The sequence below is a fragment of the Sciurus vulgaris genome, assembly GCF_902686455.1.
Source record: "Sciurus vulgaris genome assembly, chromosome: 1".
In the NCBI taxonomy this organism is placed as follows: Eukaryota; Metazoa; Chordata; class Mammalia; order Rodentia; family Sciuridae; genus Sciurus; species Sciurus vulgaris.
In genome coordinates, this window is record NC_136461.1 from 92,316,873 (window position 1) to 92,335,336 (window position 18,464).

Below are 18,464 nucleotides of genomic sequence, written 5' to 3' on the forward strand. Positions count from 1 at the left end.
ATTCAAGTTTCAAAATAATATAAAACTTTAAAAGTTTTGTACATAAGTTATTCAAAACTTTTCCAGCACTGACTGAAACAAAGCACAATGAGATGGCCCTTTTAGGGACAGCAGCTTCAGATCCAGAAAAGGGTAATGAGATGAATTTTGTATGACTAAACCAGTGGCAAAAATATTATCTTCTTTCTTTCAAGAAAACAGGACAGCAATGAAGTGGTCAAGATTAAGAGTCCCCTGATTCATTCTGTGAACAGTCAAGAAGCAGTTTGAGATGGGGCAAAAACTTGGGTCTAAGGGTTGAGGATATGGCTCAGTGGTAGAATGCTTGCCGAGTATAGATGAGGCACTAGGCTCAATCCACAGCAGGACTAAAGCAAAAAGTCTCAAAGATCTCACCATCTTCATTTGACCATTTCTGATGAAAAAAATAAAACTAAAAATTAAATTGTGCAAAGATATCTTAAACACATACACACACAAAACACCTAAGTAGCACCATCTTTGTTTTTTGGCCAACTCCTCTTAACTCCTCTTAGGATCATTTTTCTGGTTTTGTCTTAGTTGGTTGCTACTTTGTACAGATCAATGAGGTTTACCATCACAGAGTCTTTCTGGGTTCTGTGTAGCTCTCAGTAGGACAGGCCTATACCTCTTTTCTTTCTCTTTGCAGAGGGTAATATGGATTAGGCTGAAAAGTTACCTTCTGTAATGGTTAATTTGAATTGTCAACTTGATTGGGTTAAGAGATGCCAATGATTAAGAGACTTCTTGGTGTGTCAATGAGGGCGTGTCTAGGAATGATTGGAATGTGGGATAGTGAACTGAGTGGAGCCCCTCCCTAAGCATGGGCAGCACCCCAACAGGATGGAATAAAAGTTGGAAGAACAAGGAAGCAGATGCAGATGCAAGCTCCACTCTTCTTCAACTGGTTCTTGATCACTGCATCCATCCTCTGAGGATATCTGACTTTTGCTTCTTCACTCTTCCAAAGTGGACTCTGGCAATGATTCTCCAGGTAGTTTCCAGAAGCCTTGATCTCGAATTAGGGTAGCACTGTTGATCCTTCTTGTTCTGGGTCTTCTGTCTCTTGGACTGCACAGCTACTCATTCTTCCAGCTCTCTAGCCTGCAGACTGTCATTGTGAACTACCCAGTTTCTCGCCCTGTAAGTCAATCTAATAAATCCCCTTTCATAATCACACTTCCTGTTGATTCTATTCCTTTAGAAAACCCTGACTAATATACCTTCCAAAATCGAGAAGGGAATTAGGTTGCAGATTCAGAGCTGTTGAATTATTTGAAATGTTTTACAAAAGGTAGTTACCACAACAAAAAACTAATTGCAAAGCGTGTATATCACAACATGCTTTTAAAGACACTGCAAATTGGGCTGACATTCTTTTAAATGTTGTTCCAAAGCTGCTCAGCCCCTAGCCCAACTGGAATCTCTGGGACAAAGACAGAGGCATTTTGGTGAAAAATCCAAGGAGAGGTGGGGATAGAGGAGGTGTCGAAAGGAAAAAGCAGGCTTACAATAAAAAATCAGCCCTCAGCTTCAGGCTGGCTGGCCTCAGGCAAGTCAGGGTCAGAGGATGGAGCAGCAGCAGGAAAGGACCAGGGAGCTCTGCATCTCATTCAGGTCAAGCAGAGTCTGGTCCAGCATCCTTTGAGTACAGAGATGCTCCTCTACGGTGCATTTCAGCTCACCTTCCAAATCATCCATTGTCTATTCCCGTTTGGTCACCTGTCTCAGCAAACTCAGTACAGGTCTCTGCCTTGAGTTTATCAGTACAAATCTTGATCTCTGTCATATTTGTCTTCTTTTTCAGGGTACTTCTCTTCAGAAGCACTCAGACAGTTCAGGTTCTCTTCCATCTGCTCATCCATCTCTCAACAGCCAGACCCTGCCAGCACAGCTCATTTCCTCCTTGTGTTCCAAATCTCCTTCAATAAGCAGAAAATGATGAGTCACTTTGCATACTTCCTATCTGCTTCTTCTGCTATGTGCTTAGCTTCTCTGAGTGGGACTTCCTGGAGTTCCATCTTTACTTCATGTTTTAGGGTTGGGTTTTCAATAACCTTCATACCTCTGATTCTCATCAGCAGCTCTTCCTCCTCCTCCTCTGGCTTTTGCAGGACAGTAGCCAGCTCCTCTTCAACCAGTTGTTGGTTCAAGGAGGCCACCTCAGCTTCAAGCTTTTCCCAGGCCTGCCTTTCCCCCTCAACTTCCCACTGGAGGCACTGAGTCTTCTCTTCCGCATCATCTTCTGGATCTTGCACTTCATGGTCTCAGTGGTGGTGATCACAACTGTGGTGAGCCCACCCCACCTGATTCTTGATTTCTGACATCTGCCTCCTCCTCTCTGTGTTTCATCCACTTCTCACAGCTTCTTATATGTTATTGCTAAGAATAGCAGCTAAAATTTGTAGCAAAAGTGTATGTGTAATAAATCATATAAAATAAAAATTAATAGTATATTATATATGTAATTAATATATTCATATTTTAGTATAATTAGTATGGATTTAATTTTTATTTATATAGACATAATTTAGTACAATTTGTACAATGTCCTGTCAGACAATGCTTTTCTCCAACCCAGTGTTTTCTCCTGTTACCTAGTGTTTATTCCACTTAGGTGAAGGAAAGGGGAGGGATATCTCTAGGTCTACATGGGACCAGATTCTTCTATTTTTGTAATGAGGACAGCTACCAGAACTTATCCTGCTCTAACATTCAGGCAAATATTCTCACATCCCCAAACCTGCCCATATCCTGGTAGATATTTGTCAGTGGTCATTTTGAACCTCCTCTCTACTATAGTAGAGGCCATATTGTTTTGTATTTCCTAAAATTTTAGGCTTTTATTTTTCCCTCTTCTTTTCTTGTTTCTATTGCCAAATTCTGTCAGAACCACAGATTCTCAGAGTCTCCTTATCCTTCTCCCATTATGAAGTATCCTAAGTGGGACACTGTGACTGAATAAGAGTAAACATTGAAGAGCTTGGTAAACTGATTCTGTATTTTTTCCCCTCAGTTATGTATCACCTGGTGTGCTACTTAGAGATACAGCATCGCTATGGAGCTTCTTAGAAACTTGATAGTGTATAGTACATTTGGTGACTTTCTAGGTAACTTCAAACAAATTTCAATAGAGATTGAACACTGGGCACTGTTTAGTTGTGACAGTTGAAAATGGGACAGAAACTGACGAATGCCATTGTAATTATTCTAGCTTCTTCTGAAATCCTGTCAGATTTCTCAAAGTATTACTAATTCTCAGAATATTTAGATTCTCTGATTTAATTTAAAGGTACTTATTGCTATCCAATAAGTGGGATGGAAATCTGTCACCTGATCACTTAAGTCATTCACTTAAAACTTTAAGAAACAGATACCAGATGTTGACTTGAAGAGGGTTCATCTTTGAAAGTATAATTTATGGGAATTCATATATCTCAAGGTCTGAAATCTGTTTGTGTACCTCTAGCTAAGTAATGGAAATGAGATAAATGAGCATAAGAAGAATTACATTATTTAAACCTAATGCACTACAAAGGTCCACTTAATTTCACTAGAAAAATCTTTGGCCCCAAAGAAATGTATCTGGACAATGATGTAAGTACAATTATGATGAGTAATGATTATTTCTGGAATTATGTAAAAATATTTTCTTGTTTTGCTTTTCAGTAAAAGATAACATAGCTCAGTTGATGCTTGTTTAAATTTTGCATACAAATATGCATAAGCCAACTGGATTCAATTTATTCTGTCTTAATTTGAATTAACTTGACGGGTCTTTTGACACATGCTGAACAGACTAATTGTTGCTTATTTGGGTGCATTGAATCAGTGAACGTAGCAATCAGATTCTAGACAGATGTTCATAGTTTCTTTGATTGCCCAGAGCCTGAGGTTGGAAAAGAAGAGAGAATCATTTTGCTGATTTACTTTGGTTAGTGTCTGTCACGGCACAGACTGCATTACAAATACAACTGTTAAAACAAGCAGCTGCTGCTAAAGAGTTGTGAGGAACAGATAGGAATACTAATTATAATGTTACCTTTTGACACATTTGAACTTGTATTGTTTTGGTCAACAGAATTTGGCAATGGTAAAATTAGAGTAATGTATTTATCTTCTTTTTTTTCTTATTTGTTTCAATATCCTCTTCATGGGCTGGGGAGATAGCTCAGTTGGTAGAGTGCTTGCCTTGCAAGCACGAGACCCTGGGTTTGTTTGATCCCCAGCACCACAAAAAAAAACAAAAAGAAAAGAAAAAATCTTCATGTCAATGTTAATATTAATTTATTCTTCTCAGTTTAAAGGACAAAGATAACTATCAAGTCATAAAAAAGTGTGTCTTCCTCTCTTACAGTTGAATTGTCCTCTCTTATTGTCAAATATTGTAGTGCATACTATTTACTACATATCTTTTAAATGAAATAGTTTTATAAGTTCCATTGAATCCTTCTGTGAATGAATGGGAGAAATAAGTAGAAGATGTTCAACTGCTTACAACCCTTGAATTTGTGTTACATGGTTATGTACTGTTGTAAGGAGCAGAATAACCTGAATATATCAAAAGAAGAAACAAAATAACAATGAATTATGTAAAGAGAGTAAAAGTAATCTAGAATTAAATAGTTCATGGGTTTTAAAGTGACAGCTTGAAATTATAAGGGATGCATTTTATTATATAATTCTAGTTCATTTACATTTCCTCTTCATGTCTTGCCCATTTTTCCATTGAATATTTCATTAGTTTATTTCAAGTCCATTTGTGGAAATCCTTTATATATTTTGTATAACAATCTTCCATTGTTTTGTCTATTTATGTGACAATATTTTATAGGCTATGATTTATTTTTCATCTACTTAGTCTTTGCTGAATAGATGTTATTAATTTTTAATGTTGTAGATTTTGACAATCATTTTCTTTGTCTACTGTATTTTATCATCTTATTTAAAAGTTATTTTTGGCAAAGAAATATTTTCCAACAGGAAGTCTTACATATAGTCCTGTATATTTTCTTCTAAATATTTAGAAGTTTGCTTTTTCTCATTAAAATTTTTCGTACACTGAGAATTGATGCTATGTATGATATAAGATATGGTTCCAAATAGTCTGCATAGAAGTAGCAAATTATCCTATTTCTTTTGACTGCCATTTCTCTAAATATTATCTGTTTACCTTCCTTTCCATCCTCCTCTAGTAAATTTCCTGTTTCATTATTTTTCTTCATATCTATTAGTTTTCTTTCTTTCTCATCATTTTCCTTCTCTTTATCTGTGTAATAATCTCACACATACTTTCTGGTTCATCGGTTCCTTTATCAGCATATCTATCCATATTAGCTCTCTAATTCTATTTAAGTACATATTATATAATTACATTAAATTATAGATTTAATTCTGTGAATACTGTATGTGTGCATCTTAAAGCTCCAACAAGGTATATTCCAAATATTTTGGGTATATCTCATCTCATTTTTTTAAATTTTAGATTTCATTTTATTTTTTTAATCTCCCTGAGTCACCCTCACATCTTGGACTTCCTTTATTAATTATATATATTTGTACATCTTTATGGGGGTACCTCATAGGCAATTTAATACATGTATATTATGTGTAATTATCAAATCAGGATAACAAACATTTGCAACTTTTTAATCATTAACCATTTTATATGTTGGGTATTTTGTACTTTTCTAGTCATTTTGAAATGCATCACATATTGTTTTACACAGTACTTATCCTAAGGCACCAAAGAATATGCAGTAGAGAAAAGACAGTCCCTTCAGTAAATGGTGCTATCATAAATAAATAAACATATGCAGAAGAATAAAACTAGATCCCTTCCTTTCACCATAAACAAAAATAAACTCAAAATGGATCAAGACCTAGATGTTAACCTTGAAATGATGAAATTACTACAAAAAAACAAACAGAAGAAACACCTTAAGACATTTGTGTAGGCAAAAATTTTTAGATAGGACTCCAAAGGCACAGGCAACAAAAGTAAAAATAGAAAGTGCGATTATATCAAACTAAGAAGCTTCTGCATGGCAAAGAGAGCAGTCAACAAAATTAAGAGACAACCTATAGAAGGGAAGGTCTGGGACTTCTTAATGTCACTTTTCAGTCTTCTGTACAGGTAGAGTGTCATATGCATTAACAATTTATAAGTCCCATCAATCATGGTCCATGTACCTTAGGAACTGGGAAAATGGGTGGAAGGAAAATATCCTCACCAATGGTCCTAGAGAACACGTAGTATTATTCTTCCCAATACTAAAGGAAACATTAGCTATAATGTACTTTAAAAATCATAACAATTCTAATTTTCCATAGATATTTTTGAACCTTAGCTTATGATGACAAGGAAAAGACTTACACCTCTATGACTCCTTTTTGTCGCTAATTATATCATAATAATTATACTTAATGTGTAATTACACTAGATCTCAGCTGCTTCTAGATAGTATACTTGTCTACCTAGTAATTACAAATTACACCAAACATGCCAAATGAGCACATGAAAAACTTATGTACTTAATTTTATAAATGCCACTTGAAAACATTTTTTCTAAAACTGAGCAATATCTGTTGCTAAAATAATCAGCAAAATTAAAACATTAAATGATACACTTGTAAAAAGTAAAAATTTTCAATTCTGATTGCTCAACAATTAGAAAATGACATCAATAATTGTTTTTCATATCTTCGCATATTCTGAAATGTCATCAAAAGTTTTTAACTCTATTGGCACAATTTTTGTTGCATTGCAAATATTGAAGTATTTAATTATCAAGAAACTATAGTGCATTCATCTAAATCAGGTCCCATTTCTTAGTCATAATTGGACCTATCCACACCCCACTATTGCTTTATTAAGCACTGACAGAAATTATCAAGGACTAAATTGTTTTCTTCCAAAATTTATACATTGGCATCCTAACGGCAAATACCATAGAATATGACTGTATTTAGAGATAGGGCCTTAAAAGCGTTGATTACATTTAAATTAGGTCATCAGAGTGGGTCCTGATCCAGTTGGATTGGTCTTATAAAAAGAGGTCATTGAATACACTGGAAGATCCTCTTGAATAAAGGAAAGACCACATGAAGACACAGGGAGAAGGTAGCTATCTGCAAGCTAAGGGAGGAAGCCTAAGGAAAAACTAAAAGCACCAATACCTTGATATCAGATTTCCAATCTTCAGAACTGTGAGAAAATAAATTTCTGCTCTTTGAGCCACCTGGTCTATGTTATTTTGATATGGCAGACCTAGCAAACTACATGCTGTGAATACTAAATAAAGGGATTTTGTGAACCAGTTGTTAAGGAAATAGGGAAGGTGTCTGAAAAACCTAGGAACTCATTTTCAGGCAGTAAAAAGGACTAAGGGCATCTGTGACAGAGAAAATTGCTTGCAAAGGCAGGTAGATTCTATTTGTTTATTCAACAAATATTTATCGAGTCTATTGTTCAGTCTAGTCTCTTGGGATGCAATCAGATGTACAACCATATGTGTCCTCAGCTCTCATGGCATTTTAATTTGTGGAGAATGGCATTTACAAATAAGCCATTTTCTAAAATTATTACTACAAGCTGAAATAAGCATATAAAGTAAAATAAGTGTATATAATACAGAATTAACTCCTCCTGAGCTAATTAAATATTTTTAAAATTCTAATTTATCTCCACTACTGAGTTATTATTTTTAAATTTCAAAAAGTGTCATGGTGTCCCTAGAGATTAAAGTATATATATTTTTAATAATTTCATCTCTACTTAGAAATGTCATTCTTCTTGATAGTCTGACTAAGCCGCCCACAATGGAATATACCAATTAGTTCCTTCCATGCATTGTGCTATTGTCCTCAGACATTTTACTTTAACATAGCTTTAAATATGTCTTATTTGTATTTATAAATACCTGTGATACATTTTGCTAATTTGCATGAGAGTTATTTTATAATAATTAAGTGTAAGAAAAAAGAATTTTACTTTTCATCATTTATTTCATATCCAGCAATCTTCCTTGTTGCTGGATATGTTCATATTGTACTATCTCTGCCTGAGGAATTTCCCTGGCATGCCTTATAGTGCAAGTATACTAGTAAACAAATTATCTGTGTGTGTGTGGGTGTGTGTGTGCGCACACATGCATGTTTGTCTGGGAAAGTAATCATTTCTCCTTTACTTATAATGCTATAGAAGGGTGGGGATATGGAATGCTGTGTTTGAAGGGTTTGGGTTTTTTTTTTCCTCCACTTCAAACTACTAGTCCATGAACATCTAATTAGAACAAATTAAAAAATTAACAAAAAAAGTATATATGCATATATGATAAATAAATAAATAAATATATCATCTAAAAAAAAATACCAGTCCACCACTGGCTTATATCATTTCAATGAGAACTCTATTGTAATTTTTTTCTTTGGTTCTTTTTATGTGATGTGTCATTTTTTCCCTCTGGTTACTTTTGTGTTTTTCTCATTTGTATTTAATTCCAGCAACTTAAATATGACAGGCCTACGGGTGTGCGTGTGTGTGTGTGTGTGTGTGTGTGTGTCTGTGTCTGTGTCTGTGTCTATACACATGCATATGGTTAGTAGTGGTTAATGACTATCACTAATTAAAGAAAAATCTGTGTCCATTATTTTCCCAAACATTTCTTTTCCCCAATCTTTCTCTTCTTCTGAGATTTGAAAAGTAAGTTTGTTAGAACATTTGATATTGTCCCATTACCATTGGTACCCTGTTCTATGTTCTTATTTTTGTTTGGTCCTGTCTTCAACATAATGAATCATATGTACTAAGTCATATTTGCTAAATGAAAAAAATTTGCTAAAAGGTGCAGAGAAGATACTCCTTGTCTTGTACAGATTTAATCTGGTATTTTTGTATGGTTCTTTCTTATATATTCAATTTCTATGCTAAAATGACCCATCTGATAATACATTCTGTCCACTTTTTTCATGAAGGCCTTTCTCATGTTTATTTTGCGTATTTTCATGTTCTATTCAGGAATTTCCAGTATCAGTCAGTGTCAAATATCTGCCTGGTTCTTTCAATTATTTTTGTCTTTTGGAAGACAAAATTATTTTTTTCCTTTCTTTGTCATAAACCTTGCAATGTTTGGTTGAAAGAAGCAAATGTCTTATGTAAGACAATAAAGACATAGATAGTGTGTTATTTTGGGGTGAGTTAAAAATAATTGACATGCCTCTCCTGCTAGGGTCAGGAATTGAACTTAATTCAGATTACTTCATTGTTATTATTACCTTCAGAGCACCATGGCTATCAAATTCCTCTAGTGATAATCAGTTTTTAGGGTTGGGGAGAATTTCTCATATGGTTTTGTGATTTCTGCTAAACCCCCAACTTTAGATATTCTCCTTGCAATGTGCCTTAAAGAGTTGCTCCCCTTCCCTTAGCCCCACCTCCAAGTCCTGTTCTCCTGGTTCTATTCCAGAAGTTTTACTCATTACCTGGTAGAAATTAACTTAGTCTGGTGATAGATTCTAAGGATAACATTCCCAATTGTTCTAAGGGGAACATCCCCCATTGTTCTTATTAAGCCTTATTCATAGGCAGACTGTGTCTCTGCATGACACTGGTTTAGCTCTGGACTTCTCAGTGTCTCCACTGGTACTGGAGCTGCAGTTTGGACCCAGCATATATCCCTACCACTTGCACAGGGTTTCTCTCACTAATGTCAGAGGAGCATGGTGTTTAAGTCCTTTCCCTCAGTAAGTTTTGTTGGGGGGGGGGGCGGGGGTCAGGGACAGAGTGTCAGAATGGGCTTTGTGCCTCTTCTGACATTACTGTGATCTCCCTTTTCAAGCCTACATCATTAGACACCCTTTTTCAGAACTTCAGTCAATCTTTCTATATCATGTAAGGTCCATGTAGAAAAATCTGCAAGCAGGCATAAACTCTCTCTATATATATTTAGCACCAAAGATCTCTAAATCTGTTAGTAAGAGCACGGTCATCTCTGCCAATTTCTTAACAATTCCAGCCATATTCTCACCAGTGCCTGACTGCGTGATCCTGGATAAAAACATTTCACATCTCCTCTTTCCCTTGCAGGCTTCTCCTTCGATTTTGGGGTATGGTTTGTATCATTAATTCAATTCTCAGATTAAAGAAAAGTCATGAACTTGTAATTCTGGATTTTTGTTTGTCTGTTTGAGGGAATAGTGATACTCTTTCAGGTCTTTGAGTTTCAAGAAGAAATGCAAAATAAATAGTCCTAATTTCCTTAGTTCTTGTGTTTCAGTGAAAGAAAATTTAAAGTCAGACATCAAAAGCCATGCAAGAGAACTTTATTATAAGTGAAAGAGAGGTGAAAATAAAGTAAAACAAAAGCGAGACTTAAGCAGAGAGCACTCTCCAGAGAGAGAGAGTGGACCATCTCCAAGCTGAGAATGACAAAGGAGACAAGAATGTCTCCAAATTTTATTACTGTTTGATGTTTACCAGGAGAATGGGGACCCCATCTGTCCTCTTTGCCAATCAAGTGTTTAACTCCTTACATCAGTCAGTAGAGTTTTTTTACTTTAAATTGGTCATCTCTAGATCTATCATGATGGCCATCCTATTTAGGAGGGCTTCTTCTACAGGTCAATCCCATGTTAATGTGGTCACTGGGATCAGAAGTTACCTTAGTGTGCCTGCGCTACTAAAGGAATCTTCCTTCCCAGACAAATGGAGATACTTATAGCCATAATCCCTAACTTCACATCAACATGAATGAACCCTGTCAAGAGTTAATCCCATTAATCCTTTTCTCTTGACAGTTCTCCCCAGTTAGCTCCTTTTGCTTCTGTTTATTTTCTACAAATTAACTACTACCCTTTGCTTTCTCATCTACTTTGGAAGTAGTTTAAAGAAAGACCTTAAAGTAGTTCAAAGAACACTTTATGACCTCGTAATAAAGAAGAACCTTGAAGTAATTTGAAGAACACTTTATGACCTTATCACACATTTCACTGCTCATTGCTAGTTACTGCCTAACAATGAGATCACAGTGGGTTTTAAGCTGATCTGTGACATGATCACATTTAATTTGAGAAGAGATAGATTGAATAATTTAATCAGGAACTATGTGGATAGGATATTTTTACATTCTGAATTGTAAATGCAGCATTTAAAACATACATGTTAGCAGTGTGAAACTAGATAAGAATTTGCCTTTCCAAGCTAATTCTTCAGTTACTCAAAAAAATTTAGTTTGATTACCACTACCCACCCAAAACAATTTATCAATAAAATACATTAGTCATAAAATAAGAATCATAGTATCTATGAAACTGAATTTGAAGGTGATAAAGATGAATCAGTTGCCAGGTGAAAAAACAGGTATATAAAGAAATTTTATCTTTTCTCTTATGGTTCAAATAGAAAAATAAATAAAAAACATATTTTATATAGTAGCAAATTTTAAAATCCTGGTTTACAAGGTAATTGCTTGTTTTGGTTTAGATGTTAGAGGTGTTCCCCAAAAGGTCATGTGTGAGACAATGCAAGCAAGTTTAGAATCAATGCATTACTCTCCTGATAGGGATTAACTTGGTGGTAACTATAGGCAGGCAGGGTGTGACTGGAGGAGGTGAATTACTGTACGTAAGCCTTTGGGCTATATATTTTGTTCCTGGTGCACGAATCCTCTCTCTCTCTGCTTACTGAATTGTCATGTTTTGAGCTGCTTTCCTCTGCCACACCCTTCTGCCGTGATGTTCTGTCTCACTTGGACCTCGTGCAACAGGGTTGGCTTTCTGTGAACTGAGACCTCTAAAACCATGAGCACCAAGTAACTTTTCCTCCTCTAAAATTGTTCTTGTCAGGTTTTTTGGTTATAGCAACAAAAAACTGACTAAAACATTACCTTACATGATTATTCTCAAAGACCTTAAATGGTAATTTATGAATGTATCCAACTATTCTTCCTCTTGTTTTTTCTGGTTTTCCACTGAACACATACCAAGTGCTGAATATTGTGCTGGATACACTGGATGCAGGATTTCAAAGTTCCATGGTACATAATGTATTCTCCAAGAGTCCATGAAAGAAAAAAACAAATTTTTAAAACACCTTGCAGTACAGCAAGATAGAAGGAAATGAGTAAGGAAAGGATGTAAGAACCAAAATGAGGCAGGATCAAAGCAGTACAATAAGGAAAGATAAGAGTTTTTGATATGATTTATAATGCATTTTAGTTAAAATTAATTCAGCAAAGCATTAATGTGTTTTGTATAACAGGTCTCATGTTCTGTATTCAGTGTTTGAGCTACAAATATTGACAAGTTATAGTCACTGACTTCAAAAAACTAATACTCTAGTGAGAAAAGCAGACATTTTCAAAATTAAGTATATTATCAAATCCTAATAACAATACAGACTATGTGGAGTGAAAATTCAAAATGAAGAGATGAATCACAGATTCAGAGGAAGTAACTCAGAATGAGATTTCAAAGGTAAATAATAACTCACCAGGAAAAAAATGGTGGCACAGTGTTTCTTGACATTTCCAGATCCTTCTCTGCAGTAGCTTGCTATCCTGTTGCTCATACTTTTTCGACTTCTTTGACATTCAACGTCATCTACTATTTCCCAATTCAAAGAGAAGATTCTTCCTCTAATTATGTTATCTCAATAGGAAAAGTATTTTCCAATTTTTAAAACCATGAATTAGAGTTAGTAAATATGAATTATTGTCTTGATTATGAAGCTCTGTAATTTTCCTGTTACATACACATTTAAAAACCACAATTTAGTCAGTAGTTTTAACAATCCCAGTAACCTATATATTGTCAGAACAAAGAATAAATTACAATGTTATCCCTCATGATTTTGAAGTTGGCAGTTTCCCTCTCCGTGGTTTTGAAATCTATCTCATCTGTCCTTCAGTTGATTCCAGAGTCTACAGAACAATATGGTACCCTGAATTCTTGAAAGAAAAAGTAATCTGATACCCTCTCACCAAAATTGTTTTCCCCTACTAGTCAGAACACCTGGTGCAACAGAGACTACAAATATTTAGCAAATGACTGTCAGATTTTATTTAAAATTCTCCTGTATTTGCCTCTATTTGAAACCCACTCTATTATAACACATTTCTATTTTCAACATTTCATTTTTTACCTTAACCAGAGTCATTGTTCATTGCTTTGCCACTAAGCAGTCTTATTGTTTGACTACAATATTCATATGTACAAAGATGTTACCTCAGTTTTTTACAAGTCAATTCCCACAAATATATTAAAATGTATCTAAAACCATTGTTATAGTTTGGATATGAGATAGCCTCCAAATGAGATGTGTGAGACAATACAAGGAATGTTCAGAGGTGATGTGATTAGAATAGGAGAGCTCTACTCTAATTAGTGGAAAAATCCACTCGATGTATTAATAATTCCAAAGGACTACTGTACTGGGCATAAGTGTAAGTGGGTAGAATGTGGCAGGAGAAAGTAGGTCACTGGGGTGTATCTTTGGGGTTCACATTTTTCCCTGTGCCACATTCACCATCTGCTTCCTGGCTGTCATAAGCTGAGGAACTTTCCACCACCATACCCTCTGCCAGGATGTCCTGCCTCAGAGCTGTGGAACTCAAACTGTGAACCAAAACAAACTTCTCTTTTAAGTTGTTTCTGTCAGGTATGTTGATCATAGCAACACAAAGCTGACTGACACAACCATAAAAATATAAAATTTAGAATGCTCAAAATTATCCCATATATCATTATTTTAAATTCATCCAGAAAGTTTACATAAAACAACCTTTAAGTGACTTATATCACATGTGGCTCTGCCCCTTAAGGGACACTTCAGATTCAGCGCATATATGTTATGATTCTTCAAGTATTCCATGTGATGTGAAATTTCAAATATTTGAATTAAATAAATGAGCAAAATAAAATATGATTGACACACACCTTCAATTTTGAGTTTTTGTAATTGAATGATCACCGTGTAGACATTTACTGATAAAAGACTAAGATGGGGAGTGGGGATACAGTTCAGTGGTAGAGCACTTGCCTGGCATACTTGAGGTCCCAGATTAGAACTCCCCCATGGCAAAATAAGTGGATTCAAGTAATCAGAAAATAATTTCATTTTTCAAAATTATTTTCCCTCATACATTTTAAAGTATTTCAAAATTTCCTCAGTTATATAATGTCTTCTTTGTAATTGATTAAAATATTAAAATATATATAGTTCTTCAGAAAGAAAATTATAACTGACAATTATAAATCTAAAAAACGTCTTTCTTTAGAAAAAGCAGAAAGTGTTCTGTCAGGGCCTGTTAGCAATTCAGAAGCCCCCAAAGTCTTCTGATAAATGTTGTAATGAAAAAAATTTTTTCAAAACTGCATTGGGGAAGAACTTGATAAATGTTGTTCAGATTATATTTACATATCTATGTTCTATACTCTTCCACTCTAACAGATCTCTACCCTTTCTAGAAAAATCATGTCATTAATCAATTTTATGCCAAAAAGTAAAAAGATTTATAATAACCCATTTAGAGTAATACTTTAGTTCCAGACTGATACCATTTTGAATTCTTAACAGTCATGGCTAATTCTAGAAATATGGCTGCATATCTTTATCTATGATGCCGGGATCCAGCCCTAGCAGTGGTCAGGGGTCCTAGGTGAATGGGAGGTGTCCGTGCAGTGGAGAAACAGCAGACAGAGACACCAAGTGTTCTGAGGCTGAATCTCTATATTTGTTTTTCTGCCAGACTTTTTCATACATTGTTTCTTTAGTAATGATTATATCATTTCATGGTTAGTTTAAAATAAGAAAAACCTCCAAAAGTACAATCTATGCTTTTTCTCCAAGTACACATTCCCTCTGTATGACACCCCAGACCAAAACAACCTTATTTCCCAGCCAGACCAAATCAACCCCATCCCCCAACCAAACTAAGGGCACCACGATCTGCCAACCTTCAACCTCCAAAACAGACACGCCACTAGATTTTCTGAGAAACCACCCCCACCATGAACTCCAGTGTTTAACAGTGAAAAGCTTTTACTATTTTACTAATTAGGGCAAAGAAATCAACTTATAGTTAATATGTAGCCTATTCTATTTCATTTAATGGCAGACTACAATCTTATTTTGATTCTCAAAGAATTAGACTAAACATAGGAAAAACACAAATTATATTTATGACTAACCCAAATATTTTTATTATGTAAAGTATCTCTAGAGTCAATTATTAAAACTAGGAAAACATCAAAGGCTAAACACCGCATCCAAGTTCAGAGGAATGCCTCTTTATCCATCTATATTTAGAAATTATTATACTAAAGTAATCACAGCTTCTTTTAACTCCAGCATAGCTACAATTGTTTATTTTTATATATTTTATATATGTATTACTACTAAATTTTTATTGTGTACTATTTTGTGTCCTAATACAGTAAAATCTTTCTAATATTTTCCAATAAGTTTCTAATGATATATTGGTTATTAATATTAAAAAGCAACTACATGGAGACATACCACACCTATTGCCCCCAAGAGGGAGGATGATCTTTCAACAGAACCGTGTCAAGTGTTGAGTCCTTTACTCCAACAGAACCCTGTCAAGTGTCTGAGTGGTAGGAAATAGATGCAGCACTATTACAAATTGAGCAATTAAAATAACACATATTTATTGTTGGGACTAATAACACATTAACTAACTCAGGCTGACTCCTTACTTCCTGGCGAGTGAGCAAGATCAAGGCCTCAAAGGTAGTTTCAATAGTTAATGACGATGAATCGGACCACTGTCAGGGATTGGTTAACAATAGTTCTGCGAACGTGATCAGCTCGTGCTTGCCATATAGTCCTATGGGACTCTCACCTGCGTGAACACCCCATGCCTTGCTGACCTTTAAGCTGATTGGTTCCCGCCTAGCCCCCACCCTACATAAAAGCTGTGTGATTTCCTCAATAAATGAGTTCCTGCTGTGATGGGTCTCCCTGACACGTCTGATTGTCCTCCGCATGGCGGTCTGGGAACGGGCGGTCAGTAGGCCTTACCTATCTGGGTCTGACCTTGTTGGGGAGTGTCCCCTTCCCTTGCCGCTGGTGGAGGAGAGCAAGGGGGCTTAAGACCCCGACAATTTATTATCTCATAATTTCAGTGGTTCAAAATTTAAGCATAGCTTAGTTGTTCCTTTGCTCATGATCTCATGTGCCACAATCAAAATAGCAACTAGTATAGTATGCATTCTCATTGGGAGGACTGACTGGGAAGGAATCCACTTCCAAGCTCATTCAGGTTATTGTAAAAATTCAGTTTCATGCTGTTGTATACGACTGAGGGCCCTAGAAGAGGTTGAGAGAATTTTGCACTTCCTGGCTATGTAGCTCTCTCAATAAGCCTTTGACAACATGACAGTTTGCTTCTTAAAGCCCAGCAGAATAATCTCTGGCTCACAAGTCTGTTAAAATGAAACGCCATTTAAAATCATGGGAGACACATCTTAACATCTTCACTATGTAAAATATCCTCATTTAAGGAGTGGTATTCCATCATTTTTGCCGTAACCTTTACAAAAAGGACAGAGGGACCACCCACGCTCAAAGATTGGATTACGCATGGCATTACATAGAGGTTGGGCCTTCTGGGTCTCCTTGAATTCCCATTTCTCTACATGTCAAATGTTCTATCAATTTCTCTGAATAGGTCAAATTCACACTTCTATTTAAAAATGAATTTTAAAAATATATTTCCTTCTAATTGTACAAGCAGAAAGTTTATATTCCCAAAGTAAATAACCTTTAAAATTTCTAAACAAAAAATTTTTCCTTTAATCTCACAAAGAAGCCTAAAGACAAGGAAATAAAATCTGAAAAGTATATTTTAGGAGAGTTCTCGTTTTCAAACTTTAACATAGAACAAGTCTCTCCCATGGTCAGTTTGCATAGGAGCTGATAAAAGTAAAAAACAAAAAACAAAAAAATTAAAAAAAAACTTTTGCAATAGCATCCTTTTTTAAACTTAAAAGGTTTTACCTTTGTATCCCAGGTTCCTAGTTTTAGGCCTTTAAACAAAATCTTGTAGGAGATCTCTGCTATTTTAGTATTCCAATTTGTAAGCTTTTTCTTCTTCCCTGAAGAAAAAATATGTCCTGCACTTCTAATTAAAATACACTAACATTCCTTGAAGTAAAAGAGAAGTCTTTCCCTCCAAATCACAAGTTCACAACCTTTCTGAAAGAGTGGACCAGAAAGGAGAGTGCTGGAGCAATGTCTGACATGAGGAGGAGAAGAAAAGTTTGGGGAGAAAGGGAAGCTTCAAAGTCATATATGATGCAGATAATTTATGTAAATATAACAGTCCTCAAAATAGTATCGTACATGTTAATGAGGATCCAGGAACGGTGGGACTGGACTACAAGGGGCTGAAAGTATTTGGGGGAATGAGAGGATAGTTACATGGGTCTATTTATTTTATTTGTTATACCTCATCAAAGTTTATAGCTTGAGTGTATTAGATAGACATTATTATTTATAATTTGTAGTCACCTGTGTTCATAAACATATGTATACCTGTGTGCATGAAAAACTTACAAGAAAAATAGGAGGAAGGATTATGGATTTTTTGTATCTCTAGCTTTTTATTTATTTTATACTATTATATGTTAAATCTGATATACATAACTATTATTCATTTGCATAAAATATTTCAAGTTTTAATTTTTTTAACCTTTATTTTGCTGTAAATTTAGGTTTATGTGCACTTGTAAGAAAAAAATAGAATCTGTACCAGGTTTTTCTCGAAAATAACATCTTATAAAAATATAGATCCATATCACAACCAGTTTACTGATATTGAAATAGTCTAGATGCAGAACATTTCTTTCATTCTGAGGGTTATTATATTAACCACTGATAGTCACATTCATTCATAGTCACTACATAATTGTCACTACCATCTTAACATATTTTCACAAGTACTCTATGCATCTTAGCCTTGCACCAAAAAGAGTTTAGTAATAAATGATTTTTAAGTAATGCCAGCAAAATTTTAAAAAACTAAGCTACATATAATGGTGTATCCCACTTTTTTAAAAATATTGGAATAAAATCTACAAAAACGTTGCAAAAAAAATTGGTATAAAATCTGTGACAATTATGTGGTAAGAAAAAGCATTTCCATTCCCATCCTTTTTTTCATTCCTGGCAACCATTCATCTATTCTTCATTTCTATATTTTGGTCATCTCAATGGAGTTGTATAAATGGAAATATATAGAATATAAACTTGAGATTGACTATTTTTCATGAACAATTTTTGAAGATTTATCCAAATCACTGTGTGTATTAATAGTTTGTTTCTTTATATTGTTGAAGAGTATTCCACAGTGTGGCTATACCACAGTCTGTTTAAACCTTTACCCATGGAAGAACATCTGGGTTGTTCACAGATTTTTACC

The 18,464-nt window shown here is 35.0% G+C and overlaps 1 pseudogene across 1 annotated transcript; it reads right to left on the reverse strand.

Moving 5' to 3' along the window:
- Positions 1–1,584: 1,584 nt before the first annotated feature.
- On the reverse strand, positions 1,585–5,353 carry LOC306654199 (annotated as a pseudogene). Its single transcript has 2 exons — positions 5,314–5,353; positions 1,585–2,278 (listed from the first exon to the last, which is right to left on the reverse strand). The product of its transcript is annotated as an uncharacterized misc_RNA (transcript).
- Between the last annotated feature and the right edge of the window lie 13,111 nt (positions 5,354–18,464).